The sequence below is a fragment of the Pan troglodytes genome, chromosome 1 (genome assembly GCF_028858775.2).
Source record: "Pan troglodytes isolate AG18354 chromosome 1, NHGRI_mPanTro3-v2.0_pri, whole genome shotgun sequence".
Lineage (NCBI taxonomy): Eukaryota > Metazoa > Chordata > Mammalia > Primates > Hominidae > Pan > Pan troglodytes.
Window position 1 is genome coordinate 86131298 of NC_072398.2, and position 26453 is coordinate 86157750.

Below are 26453 nucleotides of genomic sequence, written 5' to 3' on the forward strand. Positions count from 1 at the left end.
TGCCTGCTTTGCCTCCCCCCACTCTCCTTCTTGAACCTCTCCACATTTGCACACATGAAGTTAACTAATTTGTCCTCTAGCCTTCGCATAACAGAGTATCTGCCTCCATTTCCACTCACCACATTACTTCAGTTTTTTTTGTTTTGTTTTGTTTTTGTTTTTAAGAGATGGAGTCTCGCTCCATCACCCAGGCTGGAGTGTAGTGATGACTCAATCTTGGTTCACTGCAACCTCCGCCTCCCGGGTTCAAGGAATTCTCCTGCCTCAGCCTCCCGAGTAGCTGGGACTACAGGCACATGCCGCCACACCTGGCTAATTTTTTTTTTTTTTTTTGTAGTAGAGATGGGGTTTCACCATGTTTCCCAGACTGATCTCAAACTTCTGAGCTCAGGCAATCCTCCCGCCTTGGCCTCCCAAAGTGCTAGGATTACAGGTGTGAGCCACTGCGCACAGCCTGGATTTTTTAAATGTTAGTCAGCCTCCCCCTACTGAGTATGAGTTCCTTGGGGGCTGGAATGATATCTTCTGGATTTTTTAAGGGGAATGGCCATTAAATATTAACATAAATGAACATCTGAGGTTGGATATGTGTTTTACGTTGCCCTCTTGAAATAAGATAAGCGGGTATGGTGAAGGAGTCACAGTGATTAATGGATAAGAATACTGGAAGCCATGGTCATGAGATTAGGGAAAATGTTGAAAAACTCCCTGAATAATGCCAGTGCTCATGGCTGTAAAGTTTATGACAATAAACTATGACAAACACTGTGAGAACAGTGAAAGAAAAGCCTAATACTTTGGGGTACACTGAAAAAATCAGGGTGCTGCACCTTGTGATGGCTTTTCATAATGAGCATCGAATGCCATGAACTGCACTTAGTTCTCTCCAGAAGTCACCCTTCTTCTTTTTCTCACAGAATTTCCACGGATGCCATTGCTTGAAGGGAGGCTTGGTAAGTGCTTGAAAAGAGTGTCCTCATCTTGGCTCCAGAGAGCCCACTGAGAGATGACACACAAAGACAATAAAGGTGGGCTGACGTAAAACCTCACAGGACAGGAGACAGGACGAGGGCAATGTGTCTCTTTAGAAACGTGAATTCTTGAGGCTCTTCAAATACACATTTAGTGAGATTAAAAAGAACACCTCTAGCTTTTTGTAAAATGTAGAACCTTGAAGTCAGCATCTTTACTCTCAGTGTGGAAGGTGCCAAAGAAATAACACTTAACAGAAGTCCAGAAATGTCCCCTCAGCTTAAGAGAATGGGTCCAAAAAGGTGGCATCGAGTCCTTTTGTCTTTTCACTTGGATCCCACATTGGACACATGGTTTGTCTGTGCTATCCACAGCAAGACTGGAGTGGGGAGGATGTGGCTGGAGCGGGGAGGATTTCCGTGGAGAAGCCTATGCTCAAATATGGATCTGCCCCTATAATGTGTTCCCTAGGCATGAAATGAGGTTAAATTCCAAAGCCTTCGGTATAGAGTAAAATTTTAATGCATATACTTTAGTTGGAATGAAGAATTTGTGCAGGGAAGGGCCTGAGAGCAGATTTTAGATGGAGCAGGGCAAAGAAGAGAATATAGGTTGGGGAGAAGGAATCACTGTTTAGGGGAATAGCTCAACAAGAGACTGTGGTTGACAGAGGAAAATGCCATAACCTGTCCTAGGGGTACGAAGCCACCTGTGCTTTCTTCTAAAGTCCTCCAGTTCCTGATCTGAAAACTGGCAATGATGACCGGCTCTTGCCTCTTTGATCTAGAGATACACATTTTCTTCACACAGCGAGGGAGATATCCACTGCACAGCTACTGCCATTTTCTTCCTGGGACCCATTTCAACTCTCAAGTTCTATAACTTCACAATTCTTCAAGAGAAAAAAACAGGAGGAATAAATACTAAGTATGTGCTAATTCTTTCTGATGAGCTGAATTTGGGGTGGTGATGAGGGTTTGTAGGGGGTTGCATGGGAATGATCATTTACACTCGTAGGATATTAGAAGTGTTAAGGATTTTATTTCTGTTTTAATCCTGCAGGCTTTACATTGTATATAGATCGCTGCAAAAAAAGTACGTGACTTATCCAAGATCACTAAGTAGTGGCTGTGTTTATTCTAGTTAGAAAACCTCCTGAACTCACTACCTTATGAGATTTCCATTAGAACTTTAATTGCAATTGGCTTAGAGCATTCTAAAGCTGAATGAAGAGCATTCTAAAGCTGAGTGATGAAATGGGGAGAGATAAGCAGGAATTCTAAACTACTTGGAAACTACATGATCTTTAAACAACCTTGACCCAATGCCCCGGGGATGGGAAAGGATACTGAGATCAATCGTTTTATCTACTTTCATGGGATGCATGTGGGGGGCAGCAGTGTCCCTGATCTAAAATCCACCAGGTGCCTCAGAGGGTTCTGCAGGTCTTTTCCCAAGATAGAGCATCCCCTGGAGGTGGGAAACTTGTAATGACACCTTCCTTTACCTCACTCCTCATTAGTGTCACCTGGGGAATCCAGTCTAGGGGTGGAGGAACAGGGTCTGACAAAGGGATTTCAAAGTCTTGCTTTGAAAACAGCTTTAGAATGCTCTAAGCCAATTGCAATTAAAGTTCTAATGGAAATCTCATAGGGTAGTGAGTTCAGGAGGTTTTCTAACTAGAATAAACACAGCCACTACTTAGTGATCTTGGATAAGTCACATACACACACAGGTATAACTGGTGGCTATTTTGTCATGATGCACTTCTCTACCTGACTCTCCAAAGCCTACTGTCATAGCTGTGTGCTCTGCTGAGTCCACTACCCTGTGCTGCCTACTAGCAAACAGCAACCTGGCTTTTCAGATAGCATAGTTCAGAGTACCCACACATCTTGCCACCATGCATGGGTGCCCCACCTTGCTTGAACTTCTCCTAGGGTCCCTTTAAGGCATTCAGAAACAGGAACATAGTTGTCCAGAGCTAGTCATGAAGATGGCTGTATGGCTGTAACTGAGAGCTGTGGCGGGGGACGATGAGTGGGTTCTGTGCTCAGAAGCCTGTGTAGCAGATCTGTTGTTCAAGGCCAGAAAGGGCCAGGGAGAAAGGCCAGGCAGGTAAGACATTTTTGCCCTCCTTTTCCTTCTTCACCCTCATTAGTCAAAGAAGTTCTCCAAAATAGCAAACTTTTCTTAAACCGGGACTCCACATATGGGCCAGGGAACTGAGATATATCCAAAATATCAAGGGTTACCAGGTGCTTAATTTGCAATATGAGGAGGAGCTCCTTGGAATCTCATTTTCATGGGATGAGAATGGTGCTGGTGTAGGTAAAAATTCATGAGAGGGAGAGGAGCTGGAGAAGCCCTTCTCACCGCAAAGCTACTGAAGAGATCTCTTTGCCTGAGACAAGGCCATAAGCACCTGGATCACTCCCAGGGCTGCAAGCTTATTCACCTCTGACTCACAGGATGACTGTGATTAAATTTCATTATCCATTCAGTCTCCAGGTCTAGAGGTTTTTGGCTTTAGGTAGACTATAAGCTTCAGCTCCTCTAAAGGGTTTTTGACTAATGTGCACTGTTATTGAATCACAGTAGATTTTCACACATTCATAATTATTCCTCTGAAGCAGCACATATTCACTGTTATCTCTGGATAAGAGGAGCAGAGAGAACAACAATGCCATTTCACTCCTTTCTTCTAAGAGATGGATTCAATTTGTGACCTAGTTTTTTGAGTACCCTGAATTCCCTTGAGGCTGAAGAAAAGAACACAGCTTTGAAAGGCTGAAGTGAGGATCAAATGAGAAAATAAAATATGTTGCCATAGACCCCCCAGGACTCCCTCACACTAATGAGGGGTGCTGCAGGGAAGTCGGGGGGTGGTTATTCACTGTGCTATGCCTAGTGATACACATAAAAACAGAAAAAAAATGTGCATATAGGAGATAATGATGAATCCTGTTATTATACTGCCTAAATTTGTAATGGAATAGATCATTTTGATTTTCAATCTGCCTGAGTTCCTTATTAAGAGATGCCTAACTTATATGTCAGTTTTAAATTATGGATGCCAAGTACAGGGTAATAGTAAAATTGGGTTTCCAGAGGATGCACAAACCCATTTAAGATTTGGGGGAAAAAAAGGTTAAATAGCTACTCCTATGTTTAGGCTGAGCCAGGAATAAAACAGACAGGAAAACTGGTGTTCTATGAGTGATCAAAGAAGCCCACATGATGGGGTCTATACCCATACTCACACCATTCAATATCTCCAATCTACATTTGAGTAACTGATTTTCCAAACATCTAAATGCTACAGGGCAGTTCAGTATGGGGTCTATATGCTTTCAGTAACCCCCTCTTCCCCATACATTCCCTTCCAAGCTAAGCTGCTTCTGTCAGTAGACATGGAAATTTTGCTGTGTAATTGGGAATGTACAAGGAAATTCTTGTTAGAGAAAGAGGGGCAAGGTAAAGATGGAGAAAGACAGAGGGGATGGTACAGAATCTTTTTCTACATTTCTTCATCCGTGAGAATGCATACCTTGACCTCACCATCCCAAATGCTAATATTTGCTGTTTTACAGTCAAGAGATATTACTAGCAGAAAGGAGATACTCTAGCAAGACCTATTCTTATCTTTCCATTTTGCAGGAGGCCGAGAAGAAGGAAGTGATTCCAGAAAGGTATCACCATTCCTCAGTAACGAAACCCAAGTGAGACCACAATATCCTGACTTCCAGCCTAGAGCTACCTGTAATGCGATAAATCTCTTCACAGGAGCATATACACTGGGAACGGGAACTCTCACAGGTAAGAAAATCCTTCAAGCTCCAAATAAATGAAATAGAAAATATGCATGCTCAATAAGTGACAGGATAATGAAGAAACAGTTGTATTCTGTCTATACTAACACAACTTAGCAGCTTTCCAAAGTGATGGTGAAATGGCGGCAAGGTTCTGGAATAAAAAATGTATATTTTTATAAGACTAAAATATGTCTGGCCTGAACTAAAAAGCAGCATTGCAACTCCCATAAAGAGGGAATTTCATACAAGGTGAGTAGGGTGAAAGTGGGGGTGAAATGACAGATTGTGCGGCCAACTACTTATTTCTACTTGAGGATGGCCTTACTACTCCCTCTCCAAAACTAAACCTGTTCAGTGTATCAGTAAAGCTAAATTGATCTGAGTTGCTATGGGAACACAGAAAGGAGTTCCTGGAAATGTAATAATAATTGCTGTCATCTAAAAGGGCAGTAGCTTTCTGCTTCAATATCCTCCCATATGTCTGCATTAAGCTGACATTAGCAAATGGGTGTCAAAAGTCATTTGCATGCTAATTGCTAGGAGGATAACTTGCAGTGTTGGGTGCTGCTCTACTGAGCTGATTTGCTAAAGGAAAAGTTTTTCATTGTTTTTCCGGATTCAAATTCTTTTTGCATGGTATGGTTTGGCTGCCTGGGAAAGAATCCAAATGTTACCTCTCTCACAAGACACACATCTCAGGGCCCATGTAGGTCAGGGTAAGAGCTACACATTTGCATGTGGTCAGTGTATAGAGCTTGGTTTTTTAAGCTTGACAAACATCTGACAAACATTGGAAACTTCATAAGCATCTTTACTTGATGAATTGTTTGTGTTTTAGAGCAGGTAGTAGGGAAATGGAGTGTTCATGATTTCGAGAGTCAAAGAATGGAATCAGAATCACGAACCTGAAAGATGGCCTAAGGGAATCTGCTGGTTGGTCCCTTGCTACTCAAAGTATGATCCACTCATCAGCAGCACTGGCATAATCTAGAAGCTTGCCAGTGATGCAGAATTTCAGACCCTGCCCTAGACCTAATATATCAGAATCTACACTTTAACAAGATGCCTAGGTGATTTGTTTGCACATTGAAGTTTGAGAAGCATTAGTGTGGTCTAATGCTTTTACAAATAAGATGACTGAAGCCTGGAGAAGAGAAGTGACTTGCTAATGTCTTGTTGAAGATTAATAATAGCACCAGAACAAAACTCCAGTGTCTCTGAGAGTAAGACTTCTGCCATTACTCCACGTAGGCTCTCAGTAGCTGTGGTTGGGGCAGGATGTTAGAAGTGGCATCCAAGAATTTCTGACTTTGTCCCTAGTTTTATGCCATCCCAAGCACTGTCCCTTTTCCAATTTCAAATTTGCACGTATTGCTGGCCCTGGTAATGTGCTCAGATTGGCCAATTTGAGTGCCAGTTTTGGAAGTGCTCCATTGTCCTGTGAAAGTAGCTGATGATGGTTGCATTCCAAATGAAAGAATAGATCTCTAGTCTTTGCCTTTCCTGTCTCCTCTTTCAAGGCCTCCAACAGGGGCAATCAATATGTCTTTGTGAATTACTCCAAAGAGGAATGTTTCTCCCATTTTCTAAAAGCTAGAAGCAAGGTCTTTTTCTGATAATTATAGGAATAAACAAGTGAGAACCAATAGGGAACCCAAAGAAGTATCAGATGCTTCCTGCCTCCCCGGTGCTCATAAAGCAAAGCTCTCCCTAGGCTAGAGCAAGCCTGGGTCCATGTTCCATGTTTCACATATGAATCAGTGTAGACTGTGATTGTTTTTGCATCTCCCTTAATACCCTTTACTCCACCTCACCCAAAAGATAAGCCTATTAGAAAGTGACGTACACCCTGCTTCCAGATACAAGAGATGCCTGAGAACACAGTAATTTCCTGTAACTCTTAAAGCCTAGGATGAACTTGGCATGCCTCATTTCTACTATCCTACTTCTCACATAAATTTCTGTGTTGACTCTTCTAGGCCCATTAATCTTCACATTATTTTCGGAACATAATTCATTTAATTCCCAATTTCTTATTTTTGTTCTAGCCATTTGTTTCTGACATCTACTACTGCATAACAAATCACACCCAAAACTTAGTGGCTTACTTAACACAAGAATAGTTTTTATTATCTCTCATGATTTTATGAATTGACTGGGTGTCCAGCTGGACATTTCTTCTCCACATGGAGTCTGCCGGGGCTATAGTTATCTGGGGACGTCACTGGTGGGAACACTTAAGATGGCTCATTCACATGCCTTGGCAGGGCTGGGTTCATCTGGGATGTTGGTAGGACTGAGTCTCTCTCTTTCTCTCTTATCTAGATGTTCTCTCTAGCAAGGTAGGCTTCTTATATGGCAGCTTAGGGCTCCCAAAACCACAAAAGCACAGTTTCCGCACCTTATTATGGCTTTGGTCCTGAACAGGCACCATATTAACTCCACCATTATTGTTGGTTAAAGTGAGTCACAAGAGAAGCCCAGAGACTACCAACCACAGGATTCTCAAAGAGCTTGCAGGGAAAACCAAATTTCCTTCTTTTTGCTAATCATTGTCTCTTATCTGCTTCAAAACCAGGGGGGTTCTTAATCTAGAAGTCTGTAAGTACATTTCAAGAGAGTCTATCAATATCTAAAAATTGTATTTTTACACATATTTTGAGTCGTAATGCATAGGTGCACTTTTCTAGGTAAAGGATCCCTAGAATTATTGTGCTAAACAATTCTAAAAATCAGATTCTCAAAGGGTGGGTCTATGACCCAAAGAAGGCTGCAACGTTGGAATGAATGAATCACACCTGATTCTACATGCCATCTGCCCAATAATTCTGTGTTGTTGTGGGTCTTTTGAAGATACATGGTACATGCTTATAATGCCTCCCACCAACTAGTTTTGAAATTCTGCTAAGGCAAGAGTCATATCTCTTCTTTATCTCAAGACTCCCTAGTTTTTAGCACTGTCTTTTAAATAATATTAATATACGCTGCATAATACATGTAGACTGATTTCCTATGAAGGGTTTATCTGAGTCTTTGTGTAAGAAGAACGTAGACACAATAACCATGACTAGCATCATTCTTACCATATATTGTCTCACCCCTTTCAGTTTAAAATGCTTTCATGTGTCTTATTTGATACTTATCTAATATGAGTCTATAAGGTCAGCAGAACAGATGTTATCATGATATTATTTTTTGTGCTAAGGAAACTGAAGTTTGCATAATCTCTCTCAAAGATTTAGAGCTAGTTAGAGAAGGAACTAGGGCTGAAGTCCAATACTTCTGATTTCCACTGACCCTGGCTGTGTAGCATGAGCCACTGCGATGAGAAGGAGTGAGCACAGCGAGATAGATGTAAAAAACCAGAAGAGCAAAAAGAGTAAGAATTCAAGCTTTAGCATGCATCAGGATTACTTGGAGGGCCTGTTAAGCTACAGATTGTTGGCCCCACCAACAGAGTTTCTGACTCACTAGGTGGGGACAGAGAGTTTGCATTTTTAATAAGTTCCTAGGTAATGCTGATGCTGCTGGTCTGGTCTGGCGACCACACTTTGAGAGCCACTGGTCTAATCTGTAGTCACATATGATAAGAGAAACTTCCCTGAGCCTAGTGCTTCCATTAATATGAATTCATTGATGGTCCGAATATGGTTGTCACTCATTTCTGATCTGTATTTTTTACACTCAAAAGTGAGTAATTAGAAACTCTCCCTCATCCAAAATGAACACATACCAGCACCCTTACATACCACCCTCTGCTCTGAAATGAAGGAGATCACCCTGGTAGTCAGATGCCACAAAAGTCCTTCACTTTTCATTGCCCTGAGTCAAGAGGAAAGGTCTATAAAGGAAAAGTTAATAACATGAACCTTTTACAATGGGGAAGTGAGTGTATGCATCATCCACTTACTGCTGACAGGGAATAGTTAACTGCATCAGAATTTGAGAATTATGTTCATCAGGTTATTTGGATCTTAATAATAATATAACAGAATATATCAAGAGCTAATTTTTAAAAAATACATATTTACATGAAATTATTTTATTACCAGTTTTGTAGAAGAAGTGTGTCCTCTTTATTTCTTAATAAGCATATTTAGGTGCTCTCTTACAATCCCTCCAGAAGCAGGTCTTGCACAATCCCCGTCTTTGAATTCAAAAAAAATTCCTGAAAGACTTATTGAGGCTGGTGAACTGATAAACTCTTCATTAATGAAAAGGAGAAATGAAATTGGCCCAGTGACATGGCATTATGGAAAACTTCCTTTTTAGCCTTAAGGTCATCTTGCAGAGCACAGAGCATACTTTGGGGGGCAATTACTGTCCCTTGCCCCTTTAAGGGCTCAGGCTGTCACAAGATTGTGGAAAGCATTTATCATTTGCATTGGGAAAGGTTAATGTATTCTTCCCAAATATAAGCTCCTGTTTATGCAAAACCATGTCTCTCCTATTTGCCCTGCCAGAGCTCTGATCCAAGCTCGTATTTGAAAATTGATGGTCTCAGGTAGATATTAAAGGATTTCTAGGGCAGAACACGCTGTTGTTAATGCAATAGGGAGGAGTCTTATGTAGTCAAAATCATCTGGAATTGAATTGGTCTTTATCAAATAGAACACTTAGATTCCTATTAAATGTTCCTGTGTGGTTAGGGAAATGGCAGTTCTTCCAGAACTGCAGGCAAGAACTCTTTACCCTTTTACGTAGAGCACCTAGGAGTGGCGAGGACTGCCAGACCTGTATGATTGCTTGTTAACAGAACTGTCAGCCAAGTCAGGATGACTTATGGGCCTTCCCCTACACAGGTCCACCACTAAGAGTCCTGGGATAGAAAGAAGGAATTTTTAAAAAGACATACTTTCCAGATGAGAAAACTGAGGCATGTTAAAAAGAGATGGTTTCAAATTGTCACAGTTACAATTTAAGATAGAGCCAGACACCCTCCATTTCCATTAGTTGCTTCTGACAACAAACATTTGAGAATGTGATCATTTTAGAGCATGTAGTCAAATATACTCACTTAACAAAGTAGAAAATTAAGGTTTCACAGCACCTAAGACACACGGCTAGTTAGAAGCAGAGTCTGGAAAAGACGTAGGTGTCTTGACTCTGAGTTCATTGCTTAATCCATGCCTCTCTTTCTCTGGGCTTAAAATATTAGTTATGAGACAGGTGATTTTGTAATCAAATAGACAATTTCATGGTGTGACTTAAAGAAGTGCTGGGTAAATCCTTTGTTCCAAAAATCTATCCTAATGCTTATTAGTTCATTATTGGAGTTTTACTCTTTGGGTCTCAAAGCCTTTTGTTCTCAGTTTTTCTATGCCAAACCTCTGGGAGACCTAAGTCTTACCAACTTTCACCTTATATCATTGCTAATCATCAGCAAAGAGCAAGACCCAAAAGGAACCAAAATGGTACCTCTTAAGGGGCCCAACAACAGCCAAAATGAAAAAGAAAACAAATAGGTAGGGCCAAAACAGACCTCTCACGTTCTGTAGTTTTCTTCTATTTACGTTCTGCTTGGTGCTAAAACCTAAGCCTCTGAAAAGCCTAGACTCCCTCAACAAATAATCTTGACTTCCATTGGCTTCATCTGCTTATTGTTCTGAGCTGCTTGACCACAGAGCAGGGTTTCTGTGGAGGCTGAATTATGAGTCTCTCTGGTTCAGGCCCAGGAACTTTATAGAATGTGAGAGTCCCTGAACAGGGCATACTGTAGCTGTCTCTCTGCTCCCACATATTTACATTTATCCAAACATGTAAACTGCTTTCAATTATCAGGCAATCAAAAAGAAAACACTTATCACTAAAGGGTAATATGAGAGGTGGGTATGGAAGAAGGGAATCCCTTTGCTAAGGGAGTTGGAGAAGGTGTTTATAGACTGACAGCATATTTCTATTCTCTTCTATTTTACTACAAATTAACTAAATCATATTTTCCACAGCTGTATGCCCCTCGGACTCTAGTTAACCTACAGCAAAAGAATCCCACTAAGTCACTGCTCAGAGTGTCACCTCAATTGGCTGTATGGTGACTCTGCTGGTCATGAGTGCTCACATGTTTCTATAGGATGGCCCAAAATTTTAGGGACATTTTCCCCTTTTTGTTTAAGTCCTCATCTATCCTGAGCATTCAGATGATGGAGTAAGAAAAAATGGCAGGTAATAAAACAAGCACGGGAAGGTAGAACCGGATTCAAGTTCAGAGTCTTCGCTCACTTGCTGGGTGACTTACCCATGCATGTCCTTCAACTAAGATGTAAGCACTTACTATATTAGAGCGATTGTTCTTAGAACTGTTGCCCAAATCTACCAATAACTGTTTCCTCATGTGTAAAATGGGAATCATTTATCATTTTATCAATACTTTGTAGGACTATCTGGGGATTAAGTGAGACAACATGTGAGTTCCTTATCTACTGTAGGCACACAATAAGTAACAAATATTATTTTGGTGGTGCATGTTATTTTATCCTTAAAAGTAAAGTTTGAAGGCAGGGTGCAGTGGCTCACGCCTGTAATCCCAGCAGTTTGAGAGGCCAAGGCAGACGGATCACTTGAGGTCAGGAGTTCTAAACCACCCTGGCCAACATGGTGAAACACTGTCTCTACTAAAAATACAAAAAATTAGGTGGGCATGGTGGTGGGTGCCTGTAATCCCAGCTACTTGGGAGGCTGAGGCAGGAGAATCGCTTGAACCTGGGAGGTGGAGATGGCAGTGAGCGGAGATCACGCCACTGCACTCCAGCCTGGGCAACAGAGGAAGACGCAGTCCCAGGAAAAAAAAAAAAAAAAAAAAGTAAAGTGTGAGTGGCTTTTGTGTTTCAGCACTCTTCAAAGGTACCTGAAGTGAATTTGCACCAAAGCAGCAGCTGCATTTCCTCAGTTCTATCTTCACCTTCACGATGTTTCCCTTGGTCAAAAATTCATTAAGTCGTCTCCATGTTCCAAGCATTTGGCAAACAATGGCAAGGCAGAGCCACCAGAAACGTACATCTGATTTTCATGACAAAGACGGTAATGCTGTATTAGCTAGTGGAGACACTGTCTGTATTGCTGTATGGACATATGTAGCAACACAAATCAGAATAAAAGGGAACCTGTCCCCTGTTGGCAGAGTCACCCTAAAGAAATGGAGAGATCAGTAATCATCCCAGCTGGTATAGTATTGAATTGTTTAAAAAAATACCTCATAATCAATGCCAAGTGAAAGCACTGTATACCCTTAAGATATGGCATTATTGAAGAAATAAATTTGAAACCTTCAAAAACAAACAAACAAAAATGGTAAATTCTAAGTTCTGCCTAGACCATGAGCTTGTTAAAAATCAGAGTCAATGTCTCATTCATCTTTGTTTTCCAACCCCTGTCAGAGTAACTTGCACATATCAAGCTCTCTATCCATCTTTGTGGAAATAAATGAGTAGTTAGAAATTAATAGATTGTTTAGTAATAGAGAAATACATAATTTCTCAATTCAAAGAAGTCACTGAGAAGCTGGGAAAAAAGTAAAGAGTGTGTGTGTGTGTGTGTGTGTGTGTGTGTGTGTGTGTGTGAGATGAGGGATAAGAAGACAATAGGAAAGGCTGGGAGCGGTGGCTCACGCCTGTAATCCCAGCACTTCTGGAGGCGGAGGGGGGCGGCATCACAAGGTCAGGAGATCGAGACCATCCTGGCTAACACGGTGAAACCCCGTCTCTACTAAAAAAAAATACAAAAACTTAGCAGGGCGTTGTGGAGAGCGCCTGTAGTCCCAGCTACTCTGGAGGCTGAGGCAGGAGAATGGCGTGAACCCGGGAGGCGGAGCTTGCAGTGAGCCGAGATCGCGCCACTGCACTCCAGCCTGGGCGACAGAGCCAGACTCCGTCTCAAAAAAAAAAAAAAAAAAAAAGAATACCATAGGGGATACTGTGAAATCTCTATCAAATTCCCTCCCATCCACAAGTTAAACATTTAGTTTGCAGACAGTAAATCATTAAATAATTCTTTCTAGGTCCTTGTGGACTATTTGCTGTTCCATTTTTTTCACATGTGATTAATCTGAATGTGCAAATTAGGGATTTCAATGGGATTTGACTCACTTCCAGAGTCCTTGAGTTCTTGATGATATTTTTTCTTAAAATGAGGACCCGCCTCCTTGTTTCCCACCCGCTCACTCTCTGGTTACCTTAAGTAATGAAGCCACATGGGAACACATCAGAGATTCTGATTCGGAATGCATCTGATTCATTCCTGTTTGGATCAGTTTCTCGGCACCAAGTTCATTTCTGAAAGCACATCAATTCCAGGATGTGCAAGACCCTGGGACAGAGTATTCTCTCACCGTCTGCTAATGAGATAAGTGCCGCAAGTTAACAGGCGGCCACGGGAATAACAACAAGCACTCCAGTATGCATTTCCTCTAATTACCCATGTTTGTGTTCTTGCTAATTTGAGAGGGATTTCTGTGATGGGGCAAGGCTTCATTCCTTTTCCTCCCTCCCCTAACACTGGCCTTCTAAGGAATATCTATAAAATTTCCTCCTCTGCTGGTAGGACTGTACCACTAATTAAAGCACTGTGGACTAACATGGCCATCTGGATCCCATCTGTTGTTCTTCCAGAGACTGAGAGGGCAGCATGGAGGGCCAGAGTTGATCACTAGTTGATCAACTAACCTTCATCTCTGGTACTTTACATCTTAGTGAGAAGGTCAGAGATCAAGAGGGCACAATTGAATGTCACTTATGGGGCAGTGGAAGCACTTCCTCTGTTATATTGGTATATTTACATGGACTCAATTATACCAAGTCTTTACAATAGATTTAGTGCCATGTGGATCCTACAGATGGCATGAAAATAATATATGATATGGAGGCTGGCAGAGAGAGAAAGAAAGAGCAAGGACAGAGTCTTCAAGAAGAACAAGACCCATGTGGGCTTATTTCTATATCTCCAATAGCACCCTGTAGGAAGTAACAAGAGTGACCCACTATTAACACCTATCATATACCAGGTGGTTCTTCTAAGCCTTGTATAACCTAAATGTCAGCCCCTGACTGTCCCTAAGTTCTCCAGCTTTTTGAAGTCATCTTGTCTTTTAACATTTAAGTAAAAATGGGCTTGAATGTCCATCTTATGTACATTAGGAAACTTGGGGTCCTTCTCAATATCTCCAAGGGTTCTTAGGGTGCTCATATTCCTTGTAACTCCTCCTGTTTCTGAGTTCCTTCTCCCAAATAATGTATTTGATATTGCCTTGCATTTTATTATGAAAATTAGCAAACAGATGCAAAAGAAAAGAGTGCAATCAATCAGGTACTTAGCTTCAACAAGGGCCAATGTGTGATTAAAATTTTAAATCAATGTCTCTCACTTCCTACCATAACTGGATCATTTTAAAGAAAATCCTAGACACATTGTTATTCCCAGGAATAATAATACTTCATTCATTAAAAATTCAGTGTGTATGGTGAACAGAGTGTAAGGTGATTCTCACCATTCCTATTTTCTGGTGTTTGTACTTTTATGTAGTTCCCTCCTTATGAGTATGGGCAGAACGTGTGACTTCCCCCTAACCAATTGTGTGTACATAAGACTGTAATATCCATCCTTCTAGGAGATTCTCTCCCTTGTTGATTGGAAAAAGCCAGCTGCCATGTTGTGAGTATCCCATTTAAAAGGGCTATATGGCAAGGAACCGAGGGCAGCCTTCAGCTGACAGCCAGCAAGAAACCAAGATCCTCAGTCTGGTAGCTTACAAGGCACTGAATTCTGCCAACAACTGCGTGAGCTTGGAAGTGGATCCTTCCTCAGTTAAGCCTTGGACAAGACCCAAGCCCTGTTGGACACTTTAATTACAGCCTTGCAGAGAACCCAGCTAAGGCATGTTCAGACCTGATCCACAGAAACTGTGAGATAATCAATGTGTGTTGTTTTAAGCCTCTAAGTGTGTGGTAATTTGTTACACAGCACTGGTTAGCTAACACAGATACCTAGACAGCTGGTAAAGCATTATTTCTGGATGTGTCTGTGAGGGTGTTTCTGGAGGAGATTGGCATGTGAGTCAGTGAACTCTGTGGGCAAGAGCTACCCTCAATGTAGGTGGGCACCATCCAATGTTGTTTTGTTGTATCTAGGGGCCCAGATACAACAAAAAGGCAGAGGAAAGGTGAATTCACTCTCTCTCTCCTGAAGCTGGGGTACTTTTATCTCTTGCCCTTGGACATCAGAACTCCAGGTTCTCTGGCCTTTGGACTCTGGGACTTGCACCAGCTACCGGCTTCTCAGGACTTCAGCCTCAGATTGAGAGTCACACCATTAACTTTCCTGGTTTAAAAGCCTTTATACTTGGACTGAGAAACACCAACAGCTTCCCTGGGCTTCCAACTTGCAGATGACCTATCACAGGACTTCTCAGCCTCCATAATTGCATGAGCCAATTCTCCTAATAAGTCCCCTTTCACATATCTATTTATCTACATACATATATCTACTGGTTCTGTCTTTCTCAGGAACCCTGACCAATATAGTATGTATCTCTAAAAGATAAGGACATCAAAAAATATTACCACGTCTAAAAATAAAGTGATTTCTTAACGTCATGAAATATCCAATTGCTCTCCAAATTTTCACAATTACAAAAGTCCACATGTTGCATTTAATTTTAATGTCTCTTAATTCTCCCTTAATTTTGAGATTGCCTTTTAAGTAAGGCAGTTTAGCTACCTAGTTTCACTCTAGCCCGTCCAAGGTGTTTCCAAAAACCTCACCTTCACACTAACCACATCCATTATAAGCTGCTTCTTAAACGATGAGAGCTCTCACTCTCTAAAAGGAATTCTAAGCATACCTGTTAAAGTAATAACCTATTATATCTCTACTAAGTTTATAATCATAAAGAATGTGGATATTTGCATTCTCATTTTACAGATGGGAAAATTAGTGTAGGTAACACATATAGAGAAGTGATAAATAGCAATGGTTTCCAAGAATGATGACGATTTCAGTGTGAAACAGAGAGTAGCAATGGCAAGAGATACAGCTAAGTAAACGTGGATGGTGAAGGGCCCATTCTGCCTTGTTAAAAGGTTTGAACCCACCCTATAGACAATGAATCACTCAGTGAATCACTGAGCAATTTTAATTATGGAAGCAACGTGATCAGATTTATATTTAAGGCAAGAGGATTGGTGGCAATGTAGAAGGCAAACACAAGTCAGAAAGAGTTAGAAGTAAGAAAAGTGAGTAGTCTGAAGAAATTGGACACATAAGAGATGAGGGGGCTGGAATGACTAACTATGCATCTTATTCTGAAATATGTCTCTTAGGTAATTGATTATTGATACCCCACATCCAAATAGTGGGACAGTTAACTGAGATGTCAGAGCCAGCCTTTTCAACACTTCTAGAGAGAAATTTCACAAAGACACATCTCTTGTACCTCCATGGACTTTTAATACAGATATGTTTATCATAAGATAACCTTCTAAAGAGCTCATGATAGCATATGATCAAACTCCTTATTGTACAGTCAGGAGGAATCAGCCTTGTTGAAGGAAGGGGCTTACCCAAAGTTACAAGTTGGGACAAAATTTTTGCTTCCAATTCACTGCTGTTCTTACTAGAACTGTTTTCTCCAGTCTCATAGAAGTTCTGAGAAACAATTAGGCCCACACTATCATCAACAGGCAAATATGTGTGCCTGACCAGACAGACAGACAGGTATTTTGAGAGAGGCCAGGAATGAAGCTGGTGAAGAGGCCCAGAGTTTCAATCCTATTCTCACTCAAGATTCATCATCATCATCATCTTTACTATAAGGAAGAGGGCATTTAAAAGCACAAATGAGATTGTTAGTGATAAAAAGGTACTTATACACCAGCCAATTCCATCCTCCATTTTGCTGAGGCTCAAAGAGGTACAGTGACTTATCCTCGGTTATGTATGCAACTATTGCAGAGCTGGATATTGGACTTAGGCCTCCTGAAGCCCAGCACTGTGCCTGCAGGAGCATTCCCAACTCCTGTCTTTCTGCTCAATACATGGGGAAGAGACGAACAATTTAGGCTACTCAAAATGTGGTGGGCATTTGGGCTCTGGGGAGAGCTTCAGCATCTCTTCTCTCTTTTCATGTTCTCCAACTCCTCAAGCAACATACACACATAGCATAAAGATCACTAGCCAGCTATTTTCTGTCTTGAAAAATTTTTATGATGAGAGTTTTCTAATTAGGGAAAGCCATAGTTCATACACAAAACACAAATTACTAGGCTCTTTGTCTTTTTCAGAAGATGTATTAATCCATAAATAAATATACTCTGTTGCCAAGTCACTACCATGCTGTATCACATGGCCAAAGGATGCCAAAATGTATGAGCTCTTGGTGAATCCCAGCTATTGACAGCCAGGTGCTGGACCTTAACCAGAGGCATTGCTATAGGTGGTTAAGTATATGGGCTCTGGTCAGTGGTGACAAAGTTCCTGGGTTCAAATCCCAACACCCCCAGTTACTAGTTATGTGACCTTGGACAAGTTGATTAAAATCTCTGTACTTCAACTCCTTTATTTGTAATATGGAAATGATTTTTTAAATTACCTATCTTCTGGGTCTATTGCAGAATTAAATAAGATAATCCACTTAAGGCACTATATGTGAGTTTTTGCATGTAGTGAGCACTTGAACCAATAGAGTATATTTCCTTTTGAATGTAAGAAATTCACAGAGACAGCTTCTCTATAATAAAGGTAAGAATCAAAACTGAGTTTCTATAAATTATTTTATATTGCTTAGAGAAAGAAGTCATGGCAACAGATTGAATATATTTTAATTTAAAGTAGAAAATTATATAGGAAAAATAGATATATCTTCCAGAGCTCAGTCTCAAAGGCCACATTTTCTTTTGAGTATTTTAACCTCCAAAACATACTTAGTATGTGGTGAAATTGCCTACTTCTGGGTTGAGTAATGTGAGCTATCATTACCATGGTAACAACAAGGCCAATAACTTGAACTCCAGTCATAGTAGCTACAATAAAGGGGACTCAGTTTGGAAATAATTAGAATCCATCCTTTTTGAGACTGAAATTCATTGCCTTTAAGACTCAATCAACATTCCTGGTGGTAGTCTGTAATCAGCTCAAATCAAGATACATCTATCTTTAAAAAGAATATAGGACAAGAAATCCAAAATAGGAAAAAAATCAAATCATCTTATCTTTCTGGTGCATTTACTAGTCTGATGAGTCATAAGAAAATAATAACCCAGAGATTAGAAACAAAGACATAAGCACAATTCCTTTCATTCCATGGGTAAAATTGAATTATAGTGAGTCCCAAACTTTTTTTCATAAAAACAAGGCCAATGGACCCATTTTTAAGTTGAAAGTATTGACCCATTGTGTTTTTGCTTCTATAGTTTTGTAGATTTCAAAATTATAGAATGTTGAAATTATGAGGAATCTTTCAACATGATTTTATAGATTTAACAAAAGTCCAGAGGGATATGTGCAACTATAGTCCTAGTACTTACAAAGGATCCACGTGAGATTAGAACTCAAGTCATAATTTTCTGTCTTGTCTACTATATTAGGTTACCCTTATGGAGAATCTAACATTTCATGTTGTGCTTCAATAAAACTTTTCTATCTAGTAAGGAAGTAGAGATAATTATTAAATCACTTTCCAACTGCCCTACAACACGGGAAAAACAAATAGTGATGAGTGGGTGTTGACAGCATCTCAGAGATGCCTGAAGATGCCTATGATTTGAGAGAGGCTAAAATCCTGTTACTTAACACTCCAAGGCATATTTATATTCTGCAATTATTCTTTTCCACCCTCTAACTTCTGCTGAAAAGGGTCCCTTCTGGGTAGCTCATTTTCTCTCATTAACATCCTTCCAAACTTTCTCTCCTCTCCCACCGCATTTTCAAACATCTTGCCAAAGGGAGATGCCAGTTAAGAGAGTCCTGGCTGTTCGAAAGAGGTTGAAGGGCTCACACTCCATTCAGGCGTCTCTGCTCCTCAGCTGCAGGAATGTGGGCTCTTTGGGAGGTAAGAGACTCTAAAAGGGACAAAGAGGCCACTGGAGCCTCCATTCGTGATGATGTTTTCTTCCTAGTTCTGCAAACCAAAAGTTCTGTTTTGTTGGTAGATCCAAAGGAGAACTCTCTGGAAGCCTCTGTTCTGCACAAGATTAATTGAATGGAATAAGTACCTGAGCAAGCAAAGAAAGGGTCTTGAACTAACTCTCAGAGACCTGTCCTGCTCCAACTCTGGCCTGGGTTCTAAATGCTTTACTTTTCACAGTAGTATCTAGAACTGATCACAACCTCCCTGATCTCCCCAGTTGCAGTCCTTTGTTTTTTTTGTTCATTGTCTCTATACTTGTAATCCATCTATCTCCCAGCCAATAACCTAGTTTTCATCAAGCCACATTTTTCATTGTCTCTCTCTTCTTCTTTGTTCAACTCCTACACTGTTCCTTTGACCAATTTGATAAAATCCAAACTCCTCCACCTTAGGACACATTCTCCTTTCCAACCATGCCTATGGATTTGTTCTTCCTTGCTACTAACTCATTGATGCACACCTCTCTGCTCTTGCCATTCCTGCCAGCAATGTCTTCCTATCAGGCCCACTTCCTGGCCCCACCCTCTCGGTTCAGCTGGGCCCCCTTATCTCCACACCAGCAAGGAGGTGCTGTTCTTCTTCAGCTCCTGGCCCATTCAGTGTGAGGCCAACAGCATGGCAACAGCCCTGACCCCTCTCCATCTGCCACTAAATCACAGCAGCTGACTTTCAGACCTTGGGTGTTGGGCCTGCCCAATCTTCTTGTCGTCTCACCTGCTATATCGGTCCTGTCCCTAGAACTGATATTTTGCCTTGGTCCTTGCTCTTAGGTCCTGGCTGAGTTATCTTCCTGACCAGATTGTCCTCCCTGTCATTCTTCTCTCTTCTGAACTTTAGCCAATGTATGGGCCCTACTGTCTGTGGACTGATCTCCAAAACACTGCCCAGCCTGCAGACTCCCACCCACCTTGTGCACTTAAATAAAGTTGTTCAATGCTCATAATAATGGCTCCCATCAATTGTTTATGTATTTAACTTTTGTTATTTTCTAAAGTTTTATTTTGGATTTTGGATTTTTATTTAATTTGGTTGTATTGGTCGTTCATTTATATGCTTTTATTATATTCTCTTTATGAAGTATTTTATGAACATTATCTTATTTAAACCTCATAATAAACCTAATCAGAATATATTCATATTTGAATTTTTATATGAAGAACTTGATGTTCAGAGAGATTAGGTAACTTGCCCAAGGTCACATAGCTTATGAGTTGCAATGATCTTTTGTCAAACCTGACCTAAATTCTGTCTCTTACGAGAAGGCTTTCCAATTAATACTTAACTCCTTGGCTCATGCTTTCAGTTTGTGGTGCAAATTGATGGACTCACTATTTTGTGTGCTTCAACTGTTTGTATCTCAACACTTAAAGATTCTCAAGGACAAGAATCTTTTCAAAAGCAAAATAATATTGATTCCTCCAAATGACAGAGAATAGATTCATAGAAAATGGTGTTGGCTGAATCAGTCTACCTTCATGTACGCTTAGAGTGAATTGGGAGGCATAGTAATATAGTGTTTAGAAGTATGCATTAACCGCTCAGGTGACCTCTTTGATCTATGACTCAAGCTTCATTATTAAATGGGCACAGTAATGGCCAAGCCCTTGCTGCCTCATAGAGACAGAGGATATCCCACCAGAAAAAAAGGCCCACAGCTTCTTACCCACGATGGCTTAGATGAGAACAACACTTTACAGCTCACAAACAGAGTAGCATCACAAACCTCCTCATCACAAACCTTTGCAGTAGGCAGCCATCCCTATCACTATTTTAAAAAGAGGTGATGGAGGTTCATAGCAAATAAATAATTTGTTCATAATCATTCAATAAGAAAGAGACAAAATTAGTACTCAAACCCAAATCCCCTGACTCAAGCCCAGTACTCTCTCAGTCATGCTACATGGCTACCTCTTCTTGCATGAAACAATTCAATGATGCAGGCTCCAGATAAAGAGAAAAATCAGCATAAGAAATTTCTATTTCTAAAGATAAATAGATGCCAATAACTTTCACATTCCCCAGCTAAAAATACTTCTTAAAAAGCCATGGCTGGACCCCATCCTAATGTGGCCTTAATGAAAATATCATATTATGCTGCAGCCTCTTAAACCCTTTTGTCCTATCAAGTGTACGTCTCCCTTTGCCTTATTTCCCTTGGTCACAGAAATCACATAAACAGTGGCTAAATGACTGAGGCTACCAGGGATCTATAATAATTCAAATACACAAACATGAGGCCTAATTTTAGACTGTTCCAGGATAGTAGACATTCTGGGAGTCTGCAGTGCTTCTGGTTTGGTTGCCGTGTTTGTGGCTCCGTGTTAATTAGGAGGGATGGCTTAAAGGTCACACAGAGCAGTCAGCCCCATCATGTGAAATGGAAGAAGGACTGGGGCAGTGAAAATAACTCAAGCTATGAATTGTATTTGGAAACTGCATTTTTACTAACAGACAAAAGCTCTGTGTTTTGCTGGCTGAGTTCTAACACAGAAATTTCATTTGCTGACCCTGCCAGGGACAAAGAGAACCTGTTTCTTAAATGCAGAAAGGGTAAATGAGTCTCTGCTCACCTGCAAAGGAGCAGGCAAGCTATTCATGCCAAAAATACACTCTTTGCCTTCACATTAGTCACTGGCATTCTGTCTCTGGTCTTCATGAACTTTCAGAAATATTTCTCCACTGACCCAAGGACAGCAGTGACCTTCATGTGTTTTCACTGCATTGCTACAACATGAGAAGCCAGGACAATAGTGGTGGCGAGGACATCTTTATTAGAAGAGAAGGACCCTATATATACTAATCCTTCCCTCCAGATAAATAGAATCTCCAGAAAAGGAGCATACGGTGAAGAGGAAGGGAAGTCCCCACAACAACGCCCACCACCAGCCTACTACTCCTACCCTGGGGAGCGCAGTCAGCTAATGAGCAGGATCCATTTAACAAATTTCGTGAAACTCTTTGTATTAGTCTGTTCTTACACTGATAATAAAGACATACCCGAGACTGGGTAGTTTATAAAGGAAAAAGGTTTAATAGACTTACAGTTCCACATGACTGGGGAGGCCTCACAATCATGGCAGAAGGCAAAGGAGGAGCAAAGTCACGTCTTAGGTAGTGGCAGGCAAGAGAGCTTGTGCTGGGGAACTCCCATTTATAAAACCTTCAGATCTCATGAGACTTATTCACTACCATGAGAATAGTATGGGGGAAACTGCCCTCATGATTCAATTATCTTCACCTGGCCCCGTCCTTGACACATGGGGATTTCTACAATTCAAGGTGAGATTTGGGTGGGGACACAGCCAAACCATACCACCCCTATTGTGTGCCAGGAATAATACCAGGTAGTGTGAAAGCTGAAAGGAATCAGTCAGAGTCTCCACCTTCACAGATGGCATAGTGTAACAGAAAAAAAAAATAGATATGCACTTTAAAAACTATTATAGATATTTATTTGTAAAATCATTTAGGAGGATAGAGACATGAGCAATCTGTTCTGCGTGGGGCTGGGTGGAGGATTTAGAAAAGTCTTCATGAATAAGAGGTCACTTGAACTTAGCAATGAAGGGTAAATATAATCACATTTTAGGCACAGAATAACACAAGGAATGGGCAGGAAACAAAGAAAAAGTATGAAAGAAGATAAAGAGATGCCAAGTACATGTATGGAGGATAATGACCATTTTGTCATAGCCTCAGCCAACGAAAGAATTTAAGCAGAAGGCATAGGGTCAGCTTTGCATGTTAGAAAGGGGATTCTGAAATGTGGAAGAGAAAAAGCAAGCATCTGAGCCAGGAGTGACGATATAGTAAACTACTTAAATAGACAAGGGGAGAAGAGATGAAGACCTGACCAAGACTAAGACCATGGGGATGAGAGGAAAAATCTTCTGCTCATAAAGACACTGAATGCTGTTGATAGATTTTTCAAATCCCATTTTTACAGTGAACTCAATGTGTATGGTTCTAGAGTCAGCAGAGCACTTTCATCTTCATGATCTGATGCCCATCATTCCCTAGACTCAGTGAGGTAAGCAGAGAAATTATCTAATGATGCCGTTTTAGCATCATTAGAAATGGAAACGATGCAGTTTTATAAATTGGAACTTTTAGGAACTGAAACAAAAAACAAATGAAGGTGAGGGGTGGAGGCCAGGGTGTGGGGAGGGTAGCCCAGAGCATGGAAGAGCCAGGATAGCCAGCCTCAGAGACACAGGCAGGAGCAAGGGTGCCTGAGGGCCAGGGGACCAGGAGCATCGGGAGAACAGAAGGACAACCAGAAAAGGGGGTAGGGTGGCAATCTCCTTTCCGACACTTGAGAAAACAGAAGAAAACCTTGCTTGACTCCACTCTTCTTACATGCTACCATTCCATTCCTCAAAAACATTCTCTTTACTTGCTGTTCCCAAATCCTCTCTTCCCATTCACTCTTGAACCCATACTAAAAAGGCTTTCTCCACCACCACCCCATAGCAAGTCTTGTCAAAATCATAAAAATGCCTCTGTTTCTAACCTAATAATTAATTATCAGTCTCCATGTCACCTATGCTATCTGCAGCCTTTAACACAGTTGATCACTTCCCCCTTTTTTACTGCACTCTTCCCTTGGCTTCCAGAACCCCTCACTCTCTGGGTTTCTCTCTTACCTCACTGGTTTCTCCTTTATGGGTTCCTCCTCTCCTATCACCTCTTCATGCTGGAGTGGCCCAGGGTTCAGATCTTGGTCATCTTTTCTATTTGTACCCCCTTCCTTGGTAACCTCAGTTACTTGGCTTTGAGTTTCCTCTATATGCTAAAGACTTACAAATTTAAACCCTTGCACCTTCAGCCCAGACCTCTCTCCCAAATTCTAGACTTGTATATCTAACTTCCCATTCAACATTCCTGTTTTTCTAAATAAATATTTCAAACTCAATATAAAAAAAAACTAAACTTCTAATCCTCTTATCTCTCCAAAAACTTGTTTTACCTTCTGGTATCTCTGTCCTTCCAGTTGTTAGGTAAAATATCTTGGAGTCATCTCTGGCTTCTTTCTCACTCTTTACATCCAATCTAGCAGCAATTTCTGCTGGTTCTAGCTTCAAAATGCATCCAGAATCTAGTCACTCATCATAATCCCCCTGCTACCAACCTATTCTAAGCCTCTACTATTTCTCATCTAGATTACTGCCTGTTATGGGTTACATTGTGTTTCTCCCCCTTCCCTCTCTGCTTTCTCCAAATGTGTTAAAATCCTAAACTTCAGGACATCAGAATGTGATCTTATTTGGAAATAGTGTCATTGCAGATGGAATCAAGTTAAGATGAGGTCACATGGATGTGACCTTTTTTCAACATGACTGGTGTCCTCAAAGGAGGGGAAAATTTTGATACAGAGAGACACACACAGAGGGGAAATTATGTGGATACACCTAGGAAGAGGACAGCCATGAGAAGACAGAGGCAGCAATTGGAGTTATGCTGCCACAAGCCAAGGATTACCTGGAGCTACCAGGGGCTAAAAGATGCAAGGAAGGGTCTCACCTAAACGCCACAGAGAGAGCACAGCCTGGCTGACACCTTCATTTCAGACATTTCACCTCCAGAACCCTGAGATAATAAATTTCTATTGTTTTAAGTCACCAAGTTTGTGTTATTTTATTACAGCAGCTCCAGGAAACTAATACACTGTAATAGCCTCCTCACTCCTCCTTGCTTCTACTCTTTCCCCTGGCCCTTAAATTTGTTTACAACAGAGCAGCCCAAATAATCCTTTCGCTGTAAATCATGCCCTGTCACTTCAAAACAACTCAACATTCTCAAATGTCACTACTCAGAACTCTCCCATGGCTCTCCACCTCATTCAGAAGAACACCAAAGTCCTCATAATATAATGGTCTATGTGGCCCTACATGTTCTCTCTCCCATGGCCTCTAATCATCTTTTTCTCCTCTCCCTCATGTCCTCTGATCTAGCCTCTTTGATGTTCTTTATACCTATCACATCTTTTCACATTTTAGCAGTCTTTGCCTGGAAAAATATTTCTTCAGGTATTCACATCCTTCAAGATTTGCCTAAATTTCTCCTTCTTGAAGTGCCTTACTCTGACCATCCTACTTAATGCTGTAAATTGCCCTGCTCTTCTCCAAATCCTAATGCTAAATTTCTCAACCTTGATCTTTCTCTCTGTCTTTTATTTATTTATTTATTTTTAATTTTTTTGAGACAGAGTCTCCCTGTCATCCAGGCTGGAGTTCAGTGGTGCAATCTCGGTTCACTGAAGCTTCAACCTCCAAGGCTCAAGTGATCCTTCCATGTCAGCCTCCCAAGTGGCTGGGACTACAGGTGCATGGCGCCATGCCCTGCTAATTTTTTTTAAAATTTTTTTGTAGTGAAAGGGTCTCACCATATTACCCAGGCTGGTCTTAAACTCCTGGGCTCAAATGATCCACCCACCTCGGCCTCCTAAAATGCTGGGAATACAGGTGTGAGCCACTGTGCCCACCCCATCTCTTCTTTTATTCCATATTACTTATTATTTATTAGAATACCTTATTATTTTCTCATCTATTACATATATATTTTTGCCTGTCTCTACCCACTAGAACATAAGTTTCAGGAGGCAGGGGTTTTTGTTTGTTTTTATTTGTTCATTGCTTTATCTTAAGCATCTAGGACAGTATATAGCACATAGTGGGAGCTTCATAAATATTGGCTGAAGTGTTAAATAAATTTCTTGCCTTATTATTTTGCTTAGAGAGAGTGCTACATTAAACATCGACAAAAACAGTGATATGTATGAGTGCGCATGTGAGCATCCATGAGCACTGGTGTGGAGGAGAAGATGTAATTTGGAATTGGGTTTAATTCTCAATTCTGGCCATTTCTAGCTGGACAACTGAATATGAGTTACATCAACTACCTCAATTTCATAATCGTAGAATGCACACAATAATTTCTACAACACACAGTTGTGAAGAACAAATTAGATAATATGTATAAAAGTGCTTTGGCAAACCAGAAAGCACTCTAATACTGTGATTAGTAACATTTTGTGTTTGTTGAGACTTATCTTTTCTTTATGGTTCTACTCGTTGTCAACACTTTCTGATTAACCTGGAAATTTAGTTAGCCAGGAGAACATGATGTAAAAGAAACAGAATCTGGTTTGGCATTAGACCTATGTTTCGGCTTACAGACTTGAAGTTGCAGGCAGCAGCTTTTAAAGCCCCTTTGCGTAGAGGAAAGCCATCAGGTGTCTGCTGATTGAAGCGAACTAGACAGTACACCATTGGCTTGTACTTTCCGCTATTTTACCTCTGACGTCTATAACATAATTATTTTTATCCTTTATATCACTTTTAAATCACTAGGAATAAACCTAAGCAAACCATTTTGACTTGTGCCTTTAACTTATCTCCAAAGTCAGAGGTGCAGTCTAAGGAAATCTCTGAACGAAGTGAAAGGTTCGTTTAAAATCATGTTTACTTAACAGTATTTTGCTCAGTTATATTCTTGCCAGACAAAGAAGAAAGTTATCCTGATAAGAAGGAGCAGTGCCAAATAGCTCTGGA

The 26453-nt window shown here is 40.8% G+C and overlaps 1 long non-coding RNA gene and 1 pseudogene across 1 annotated transcript; both read left to right on the forward strand.

Annotated features, from left to right (window-relative positions):
- Positions 1-894: 894 nt before the first annotated feature.
- Positions 895-15344, forward strand: LOC104003521 (uncharacterized). Its single transcript, XR_001710710.4, has 4 exons — positions 895-953; positions 1760-1899; positions 4633-4791; positions 14386-15344. It is a non-coding gene; the product is annotated as an uncharacterized LOC104003521 (long non-coding RNA).
- On the forward strand, positions 11633-12187 carry LOC107969117 (cytochrome c oxidase subunit 7B, mitochondrial; annotated as a pseudogene).
- Positions 15345-26453: the final 11109 nt, after the last annotated feature.